Here is an 11,728-nt window from a genome sequence, read left to right on the forward strand (position 1 = left end):
CCTTCATTCCTTGTTTACTATGGAGCCCGAAACTACTACTTAATAAGAAAGGTTAGGCTTCAAAAGACGCGCGCTGTTTTCCTCTTTAATGCTAATGCTGTCTTCTGCAGTTTTACTGTTTTGTGGGGTTTTTCATAATATCGCCTGTTTATTCCATTTGTGAAATTTATTCTCAACATATGGCAACTGTATTGCCATGTCTTGCATTGTGCAGTGCACCCATCTTTCTGTGCTTGCGTTCATCGAACGTTGCGAAAAAAAGTGCATGTGCTTACTGAGAATATGACTTGAAAATAAAGTTTCGTCGCTTCCAACACTTGTCATGTTTATTTAATATGACTGCACAAACGTACAGTGTCATCGTGTGCTTGATCTGGCGGTACAGCTTACACGAAGCTACTCGATGCATGCAAGCAACGCTTTAAGAAATCAAAATATAGCCTCCGGGACGAGCACTCGCACGGAAGCGATCTTGGAGGCCGTGTAATTTTTCTAATCGCCAGAAGATTGCCTTCGAAATCAGTATTCCTGCGGTCCCAATCTCTGAGTCTGTGTAGATTCCACACACCCACTAGGTGCGCTGCGAATCCAATTCAGCCGCAGGGGCCTATGGAAGTGTCCTCTCTTATCCTTGTGTATCTCACTCTATGGTCTAATTTCCTAATTGCGCACAAGAGCCCTCACCCGCCAAAATGCGACTGCTGCGCTGTCGTTACGATATCCACCTGCGATCACTGCTAGCTCAGCAGCAGAGGCAAGCACATTGGAGTGAACGAACCACTTAAATTGTGCGTAAATGCGCACAGAGGCACCTTCACTGGGCAAGCGGTGACAAGCGATGAACTGTGTCGCTGGGCAGCACGCTCTTCTTCGCATTGCGTCGCGGAGAGTTCGCGCACGCAGGATAAACTGTTGCATTTTCACTGTGCTACGTCGCTAGGGACCTTAGAACACCGCACGGCAATTTTACAGCGGCAGCCGATGCTCCCGTCTCTGTGGCTAGAGTGTCGTTTCAGTTGGTAAAGCGGCGGCCTTAATAGCCGCCTCAGTGAAAGCACCTGCGGTGAACAGCCATGCCGCAGCCCTGCGTTGCCGTTCCCCTAATAGACAGGGAATGGACAGATCATTGTCATGACCACGGTCATGACTGCCTTTATGCATAATTATCGCCTCGACTTTATCGCGAATAGCACTGCAGTGCCCCTGGCGACTGCTCACCGTATGTACTCCCTCGTGCGTGCGACCCTCTAGAATGTATCCGCTTGTAAGCTTTCGCCTCACTGTCGCCACTCGCGGCAAAAAAGTGCAAAATTTAATAATTCACTCGATGTCCGTTTGTCATCACAAATTTATAGCATTCAAAACGAAAAACCGATACTTTAAGAAATAAAATGTTTGTTATTTTATTTGTTGTATTTCAAAGTATTCGATTGAGGGGAAGTGTAGGTGCAAGAATGCACCGCATTTGCCCTGTTCGCATTCGACGGAGGATAGAAAGATAACGCTCGAAAGAGGAGACACGCCCTTGACGCACCCAAGAAAGGCGCGGCAAGCGGCGCACGGCAAGTGTGCAGATAGACAGTGGGACAGTGACGGTATTGCTAAATTGCGATAATACGTTGATAACGATACCCGGCACTGACATGTTTTGTGGCGCAGTCCTCTATATAGGTTTGAAGCGCGGAATCACTGTGTCGCGCACGGTGCGCTCATGTTGTGATACGCGGCTTTATCTCGACATTTCTTTTTGCCTGCTGTTATTGCACGTTCCTTGCTATCTCCGTTCACTGACTCCCATCGAGCAAACTAGGGTAATACTCGCGCGAACGAGAAACTCGGCGCATCCTGCATAGCACCCCAGAACGCTTGGTCGGGGCAACGGCGCCACCTTTTCAAAACTTCGGTACCCCGTCCCAAACATTTACAGCTAAATCACCACCGAGTGGCTATGAGAGTGGTCCGGCGGCGCACCAATCACTAATCCTGTACTAGGATCGTCGTGTGAGCTTCTTCCAAGCGCCCTTTCTTTTTGGCTTCGCCGAACACTACCATGTCATCCCCAGCATTTCCCGGAATTTATTGATAATTGATGGATTATCGATTAGCTTTCGGTTGGCCATCGATGACTGACTAAGCTTAAGTAGTCCCAACAATGCTTAGATAGAATTATTCAGGCTGACAGGGGTAGGTGCCATTGCGCTTGGACCCTTCCTGCATTACCCCCAGGATCGGCCACATGTTTACGCGTCACGGACTTCCGGCCGGCTTAAACAGCTCCGCTGTGAAAATTTCGAAGACATTTGTACTGACCCCTCGTGAACCAACTGTTGACTCGTGTCCGCGATTAATGTAAGGTACGGCTCCGTTTGCGCCGGAATATCGTGCATGCGTGTTGCGTGGGAAAAGAGGAGCAGTTTTTGGGAGCCAACGTGTACGGTTGTGCAGTTATTGCGTTCTGGCATCGGGCGCTGCCTAAGCCCTGCAGCCCGCAACAACGTAAGACTGCTTACGTGTGGAAATGCAAAAGCATTGTAGTAGCTTTGGCGAAATGATGTCAGGTATTCATCCGCATATCGTCGTGCACGTTGTAAACTTGCACAGCGTTACTTTCGAAACATGATGGCACCGATAGACCATATTTTATACACTTGTGATTTGGCGTCGAGAGTTGTTGAGGTCTCCTGTCACGTATGTGGCTCCTACCAACTATGGGGGAATGGTCAAGAGGTGGATACGGGGAGCGCAGGGTGCCACTTCGTATTGAAGGATCGTTGGCGTGTGATAGAAGACGATGCCGACTGTGACCCTCACACCACCAAAAGTGTTGCACAGTGGTGGCATTTCGTACTGAAGGATCATTGGCGCGTGATAGAAGACGATGCCGACGGTGAGCTTCAGACCATCACAAGTGTTGCGCAGAGGTTAAATTTCGTACTGAAGGATCGTTGGCGCGTGATAGAAGACGATGCCGATGGTGACCTTCACACCATCACAAGTGTTGCGCAGCGGTGCCATTTCGCATTCAAGGATCTTAGCGCGTGATAGAAGACGATGCCGATAGTGACCCTCACACCATAAAGCGTTGCGTGAGCTTTTGAATATAGGGAAGGCCCACTGCCGAGTTGCGTAAAACAATGAGAAATTTGACGTCAATCTGAGCAATTCTTGACGTGTTTTACTCCTAGCGCCGTCGCCCCTTTTTAGACTAAAGAAAGCCTTATACAGGGTGTTTCAGCGAACACTTTCAAAATTTATTTAACGTTGCCTGTGGCAGATAGCCCAATTCTAGTTAATTAGCTGGTCTACTCGAAGAGGCGGACATTACTTGCACAAAAAATTGAAATACATACTCGACTAATCAACAAAAATTCACTAATTGAGTTTTTAACTAATTACCTAATGGCCCATGTTGCAATTTACAAATTGTAGCCGTGGAGTTCGCAAGGCGGATCCACTTGGAACGAATTCTCGGGATGACACTAGTTTCGAGATATTAATTCCCGAACTTAGCGGAGAAATGCATTGGCGTTCCAGTTAATTTTGTGCTTCAATGCAAAAAGCGACGTTTTGTTAAGAACCTAACTTCCTAACCTAACTTAATTAACCTAACTTAATCAAGAGTGAATTAAGTGTGAATTAGGAGTGAATCAAGGAGTTATGAACTGGGGGAGTGACTTCCCAAAAAATATATGTGAGATTTGAGGGTCCAAGTGAGAGTGACTCAGCAAAAAAGTGCTGAGTCACGGTTTAAGTTTGATGAATCATAGGAAAGGTGACTTTCAAAAACATGGCTTGCAAAAATGACTATAAACTGTGGTTTGAGTGATGATGACTCATCAAAAAAGTGCTCAGTCACGGTCCGAGATGGGTGAATAAAGGATGACTTGCAAAAATGACTGCATAATATGGGTTCAGAGTGACGATGATTCAGCAACAATAAGCGCTGAGTCACGGTCCGAGTTTCTTGAAGTAAGGATGACTTACAAAATTGACTGCAAAATATGGGTTCGGAGTGAAGATGACTCAGCAAGAAAGTGGTCGTCCTATCATTGAGTTAGCGGAGCTCGGGCTTTCGCCTTCAAGTCGTCTTAGCTGTAGCATAAGGGACCCCTAGTATTTTTGCTACCACGTTGTTATCCCGCCGCAGCCGTATTTTCGCGAAATGGGGCATACAATGCTATCGCATTAAAAAAAAACAGAATAACTAGTGTGTCAGCATTTGTTATACAGTAACTATATTAACAGAGCGCCTCACCTGTGCTGATTCCTGCTTGATTGGATGTCCGCTCAAGCTAGCTGTTCAACAGAACCGACTTCTGGGAATAGATAAGACAGCAGGAGCCTTCTGTCGCGAGAACGCGCGGAGTGCGCTCTGAAACGACAAAAATGAGGTGCTGCTTGGCAGCAGCAGATGTGAACTGTGTAGTATGCGAGCGTAAATTCAACCAGGAACAGCCACGGTTAAACGATGCGTCTGTCACCGTGGATTTACGCCATTCTTGTTGAGGTGCGCTGACCCACACTGAACTATGGTGACGTCACAGTGCTCGCGGTTTCATTTCCGTAACGAGGCTCGAAAACAACAGATTCGTTCGCAGCTAACCACATTTTCACCGCTGACAGGAAACATTCATTGTCGCACTCGCTTTGTATGACGCCTGTGTGCAACCAACACTCAGGCTTCGCTGTTTATGCATTACTTTTGTTTGTATGCCAGCTGCGCATTCAAGTATGATCAGTAGAAAATAATAATAATAATAATAATAATAATAATAATAATAATAATAATAATAATAATAATAATAATAATAATAATAATAATAAAGAGACGGGTGGCTGGGTAGTGCAGGCTGACTCCCTCTCGACCGTTCGCAAAAGAAGAAATGAGAGAGCTCATTGCCTACTTGCTCGCTTACTCGCCAGCATCGGGAGAAGGTTACAATTTGGACGCGTTAACTGGCACTTGACAGCACAGATACGCGTTGACGTACGCGTTCCCCGACCACCCATGTGTTGGTTGAATCGACGCGATCGCGTCATTTGACATTCATTCGCGAGTCGCAGTAACCGTAGCCGATTTAGAGAGGTTTAGACCGAAGTCATGAAAGACGACGTAGCGAGAGCGACTCCCAACCAATTCCTGCTATACGTGTGGTTCTTGAACCTGTTTTAAATAGCATTTGCACGGTTACCAAGTTGAAACAGTAGAGGGTTTGTTCTAACCTGTTAGCGGGCTTAAATACGGGCTCAGTCACCCGGAATAAAGTCTGCTGGAACACTTTCACGATAACGGAACGTCATAACCCCTGAGCCAGTACGGAGTGTGAAAAAAAGCGAGCGCGAGAAACCGCACTAAAATTACGATGCAGCGCGGAAAATTCTTGAACCGATACCAATAGGTGCGACAAATGGCAATGATTTTGTTGTGTACTTAAGCTTTCTTTTAACAGCCATCCTGGTCTGAACGCTCATTTTTTCTAGCTTGCGACTTGTATGTTTGTTTGCGACTGTTGAACCCGATTGCTGCTAACACAAAGAATGATATGGCGCAATCGCCAGCGCTGCTAGGCTGGAGAGGAGCAGCACTACTATGGCAGCTGTAATACACGCCGGGTATACGGGAACTGCGTCACGAGCGCCAGTTTTTCCCCTGGTGCTTCGTAGGACATCCTTCAGAGAAAGAAAAATTAAAAATTAAATCTCCTGTTACGGAAACGGCTTTTTTTATATACACGACGAGGAGACAGCAAACCCGCTTGTATGCAATGCGCTCGACGAGTGCGCGATTTGCTCGGCAGACTCAAGCGCAAACTATAGACTTCAGACTCTGCCCAGGTGGCGCTGCGGAAAAACTAAAGCCCCTTGATAATTTAGGACTTCACAACACTATAGATGAGCTCATTGAGGCGCATTCGATGTCACAAATTGCAAGACTATCCAACACTAAGTCAGGGCGCAAAATTCTAGATGAAGTCGGAATTCTGCCTCGAGGAGGAGACGTCTCTAAATTCAAACTACCCAAGGAGGTGGAGACACAATTACTTGTCGACCCCATACCTAGAAATATTCATCCTGTCCACAACAAGGGCAGAAGGGAGGCCAGGGCCAAATGCATTCTGGGTAAATTGCACCAACAACAAAGCTCAGCTCTTTTTGTCGATGCAACTAGTTACGGATCGGGCAACCGCTACGCTATTGCCGTGGTCGATGAGAACGGTAAATTAATAAGCGCGGCGTCACTAAGAACGAGCTCAGTTCATGCCGCCGAAGAAGCAAGCATAGCGCTTGCAATTACAATGAGGAGAAGCTATACGATTTTCTCCGATTCCCGTACAGCTATTAGGAACTACTCCGCCGGCTTCGTCTCAATGGAAGCACACAAGTTACTTATACACAGTATTAATACTCATAATTACCAGCAACTGGATAGCTCACACTTAGTCTGGTTTCCGGCTCATCAGGGCCACTCAGTCCGCCCCAATGGCTGCAATCCTAACGAGCAAGCTCACTCTGCTGTGCGAGATCTCACATGCCGCGCATCAGATCGGGAACTGCTCCAAGATGACTGCGGCTCCTACAAAGACCCACTTAGCACTTTTCCCGAAATCACCTCACACTATAGGGACGGCAGGAGGTTTTTTCCTCCCCCCCCCATCAGAAGCTGAACAGAGCTCAGGCAGTCACATTAAGAATGCTTCAAACTAAATCTTATCCTACACCTTTTGTGCTTAACAAAATTGACCAGGAGTTTCCCGCGGAATGTAAAAGTTGTGGACACACTCCGTGTCTATTTGATCATATGTTCTGGCTGTGCCCCAACCGAAAGGGCTTCGGACTTCAACAGTGAGGAGGACTGGAGTCGACGCATATAGAGCGAAGTCCTCCAAGATCAACTCCTGGCCGTCCGGAGAGCTCACGACATCGGGAAAGCCTTTGGCCTACCGGTGCCTACGTGGGCGGAGCCACCGACTTAGCCTGGGGGCTTTTGCCCTCGGGCCCTAGTTTCTCTGGACCTAAATAAAGTTCTTGCCATGCCATGCCATGCCTTGATAATTCTAAAGTACCGCCACTCTTTGTACTCTGCCGCCGGCGCACGACCTTCTCGCCTCCTTCTCACCCCTCGCGAGTCCCCTCCGCGGCAGACGGTCTTGAGCACGTTTTCCTGCACGATGTATGGTCTCCCTGCCGTTGCCCTTGGAAACAAGCGGAGCTTCCGTTTTGCTTGTGTTTTGCTTTTTCGTTCGCGCCATTTTGCGCCTTAGCTCGGTTGGCTCGGCGTATAGAGAACGTCGTACGCTAAAATTGCACGCTGTTGTGTCTGGCGGACCTTCGGGACAAAGGAGGCCTCATCGACATACGGGGAAGCTATCAAGTGCTCTTCACGCTTGTCGGTTCTCGCGGCCGGGAAGTGTCACCTGGGACTGATAAATGAGCAGTTAGTCTCCAGGCTGCCTCATGCTTCGCTAAACGGCAACGTCGTCCTTTGGTGCGGTTCCGTGAATTACCCGCGCCGCCCGAACTACGACGAGGCCCGGCGCCGACTGCGATGTGCCATCCTGGAGCCGCTTTCGAGACAACAGCCATCACCCTCCTTCGAAATAGGGGCTTCCGCGAACTCACCGCTACGGAGAGGTGACTTTTGAAAAGGGCCAGCGTCTAGCAATCCCGTGGGAGCCACATCAACGTTTGGTTCCCAAGGTGTCAACCGCTGCCTGTATTCGGGGGCGACGAGGCAAGCCCGGCGGCAGAGGCGGAGCCCGGCGGGAAACGATGGCACATCATGTGTGGGATGTGGCGACCTGGTCGAAAATGGTGATTGGCTAAGGGAAACTAACACGGCGAGAACTAATGTCATTTGAAAATGATGACATTGACGATAGTAAAAAAAAAAAGAGACGCAATAATAGCGTCGTACCTAATTTAGTGCGATGATTATCTTGTAGTATGCTAAAATCCGTTGCAATGAGTGATCCTCCCTTTCACACCGTGTTTTCGGATCACTAACTCGTCGACACTGGCAACTGAGTCGAGTCAAGCCAAGCCAAGGTTCAGGCAAACAACATGGAGGAAAGCACTACGGGCGCTACCGCTACGATGGCTAGAACTACCGCTATGTCTGCTGAAGAAGCACGAGAACGGCAGTTGCGTGTAATCGCTGCTTTGATTTGCATGCGGGCCAGACATCACAACGACGAAAGGAAGCTGAACCTGAAATTGGAAACGCAAGAAGCGATTTCTAGGGAGTACTAAGAGCGGCTATGCGAAACTCATTCACATAGCTCAGTGTGGGTTTCCCCTTCGAACCACTGCGCGCGGCTCCTAATGTCCACATCACAGTCTTCTTGGTTTGGTGTCATCGCAAAACAGGCACATGTTTAACCAAGCGGCTCCTGCGAAGTGCGCGCTGCTGGCTATGGCTGGCGCGAACAAACACGACTGCCACAGTGCCACAGCCAAAGCCAAAGACGGCCGCCTAGTCACTGGATTGAGAGTAGCTTTCAGCAATTATGCACTGTGGTGTACTTAAACGCCATGAAAGTAGAACATTATACAATAAAATTGACAAAACAAGAGTTATTTTTGTTAAACATAAAAAAACATGCACTGTTTGCGAAGCTGATTGGTAGGCTCCTGGTGTTGAGACTACACATTTGGTTCCAAAACGAATGCGAATGAGTTCGGCGAACTCATTCGTTTGCAAATGTCATTTTCAACGAATGCCATTACATTTTCCCGTGTGACAGCAAACAAATGACATTACGAGCGAATGTCATTCGTTGGAAATGACATTAGATCTGCCGTGTGACAGGGGTATAAAGTGCGTTTCCTCGTCGAGTGAAAGAGGGAAACGAAAGGGGATAAAACACGGGACTTGAGTGTTGTGGGGAGGCTTGACCTTGTAGAGACGCTTGACCATGTAGAACGCTCGGAGATGTAAACGCTACTACATGCAAAGATGTTAGCACGTAGACGGCTCGAATATAATGGAGCACTTCTTGAAAAATACAATCTCTACATTTGTATATAACCCAGTTTTCAAATCTCCCTGGATATCTCCTCCTCTCGGCACCTGGCAAGGCACCATCCATGAAATCTTCGTGGCCGCTCGGACCTCGGGCTTTCGCAACAACGCTGTTTCGTGCAGTCTGCTAGCGCTATGCCGTGCTGCTGCGCATATAACTGCAGCAAGAAACGTGATGATGGTTATGCAGTTTTTACGATACCGCAAGGAAAGCGTGATTGCTTGCGCAAGAAGCAGTGGCTGCACAACATTGGCCGAAAGAACTTTGTTGCGACAAGGAACAGTATTGTTTGCGAGGTAAGGCGCCTTTCTTATTGCTCATATCAAAGCATCGCCTAATGCTGTATTGTTTCAAGTCTTGCGGCCTGCTCATTGGCGTTTTTGTTGGGGCAATTTGTACGTTGCATAAAAATTGGGTTCTCAGAATGCTGAATATTCTGCTTAGACTCCATCACCTCGCACGTCGTCAACTGTTATTCAACCGGAAATGCAGCGTTATAGATTCTGCTTTCCACTGAACAAATATACCCGAAGATACAGCCACTCGATCGCACTTTTCGTGATTGTTAGGATCCGTTGCCAGTTTTACTGAAAATCGGATTAGTATCTTGCAGAGGAGCTATTTACTGATTCGATGTGTGTGTCAGTCACTTAAATACAATGAATGCAGGGCCAGAAAAAAATTGTGGGAAGTATACCCGTGGTATTGCAGCTTATGAGCGCCAGTTAGTCCACATTTTAAGGCGAGACCCTTACTTGGATGTTTCAAGGTGAGCGTTTGAGGTACAGAAATTAACGTGACCTAATGAAGGCCAGAAGCGAGCAAAATCATGTCCAGCCGTGTGTAATGGATTATTAATGATTAGCAAAGTAAATTCATTACTGAATAATGATTGGATTAAGGTGGTTTGGTCCAGTAAGGGGGATTAAAGTTCAATAAGGAGGGCTAGGGTCGATTAAGGAAGATTAAGTTGGATTAGGGTGGTTTAGGGTGGATCAAAATGTAATAAGGAGGATTAGGGTGGATTACCATGGATTAACCTGCATTAAGGAGGATTAAGATGGATAAAGGTTGATTAAAGTGTATTAAGGAGTATTAGGGTGCATTGAGGTGGATTAAGGTCTATTAAGGTGTATTAATGAGAATTAGAGTCGATTAATGTCGAATAAGGTACGTGAAGGTGGATTAGTGTGAATTGAGGTGAATTACAGTTGATTTTACAAGACTCGCATTCGCGTCTCTTAGGCGATAGCTAAGGACACCTGGTAACCTTTTTCAGTTCTTGAATTTGGTTTTTACTGGGCTGCAATGCACGCGTGAGTGGGTGACGATTATTATTTGGTTTGCCCACGGATACAGGCAATGTGCAGGAGGCGATCGCGCACCCTTGCTGTTGACTTCTAGGCGGAGGCCGGGAATGTTCGCTTTAAAAGCAAATGCGTTACAATCACCTTTCTTCAGTTTTGTTCTGTGCGTAAACCTTTTCCATCCATGTAACACGAGGCGATGTCATTTCATCAATTCGCTTTGATTAGGAAGGTTGAACAATAAATAATGATTGTGGTTATGATGTCGCAATACAGGAAATATTATGTAGGCAATAATGTTTAGCATATTAGCCACTTGTACTTGTATAAAGGATGCTTTATTCATCCTGACTGAGTGATTAACACTTCGATAAATGTTCTAGCTACATTTCACTAAAGACCAATTTGAGCCGCGCACATTAAAAGAACTTGGAAAAAAAAGCTGAATCCCAACGCAGTTCCAACAATTTTCTCCCACCGACCTGTCGTGAAGCACAGGAAACCCCCTCGACAGCGGCATGAACCTCGAACTGACAATAGTGAGTGATTGCTGCTGCTTGCTCCTTGTCCAGCCTCTAATAATTTCAGGGATAATGACCTCGGTCACTTAACGACGCAGCCAACGACACTATGATCCTTTATGCAGAGCCTGTCGCCACCGCATGCTTGCCCACAATCTACCATGCGTTGGGAATAGGGACCCCCGCTAATCAAAATCAAAATTTTAACTATCCTACTACATAATTTAACGGTATATGTCGGTGTGAACTATAAGAATACGTTACCCAGAGGTGTTTCTTCTGCCTAAAAATATAGAATGCCTTCTCCCATAAGTATACCGAGTATTTTTTAAGCTTCATTGACACCGACGCCTAAAGAATAATCTGTAAATACCTTTCCTCAGCTTCTGTTATTGTGGGCGGTGAGTGGTTGCCGGCACCGCTTCATAGCATTGAAATTGCGCAATCGTCCTATTCAATGCAGAAACCACAGCGCAAAAGCTAGTTTGACATTGAGACAAACACATGGACGGACGAAGCACTCGCCAGTAATTCATTATAAGAAGGCAAGCTGAATATAATACCTGCGGTGCACATGCGCGCACATGCAAGAAAAAACTGCCAAACACAGAGCGATTTGCCACAAGCAATACTAGATCCGATGCACAAAGTAAAGCAGTGTAACATGTGGCAGAAAAAATAACTGGAGTATAGAACTCGCCTCAAAGCTCCTTTTACACCAGTGTGTGTCATTCATACGGCTTTAAGAAGAAACCAACCTCCTCATAAACGTTACCTTCAGCATTCGCCATGCTGTTATCTCCGTTTTTCCAAAATTTTTTACGCCACTGGGGCGCGCAACTGGCCAAAAATCATGCGCCTCCATCGAATTTTGTGG

Source organism: Dermacentor silvarum, chromosome 3 (assembly GCF_013339745.2).
Source record: "Dermacentor silvarum isolate Dsil-2018 chromosome 3, BIME_Dsil_1.4, whole genome shotgun sequence".
Classification (NCBI taxonomy): domain Eukaryota; kingdom Metazoa; phylum Arthropoda; class Arachnida; order Ixodida; family Ixodidae; genus Dermacentor; species Dermacentor silvarum.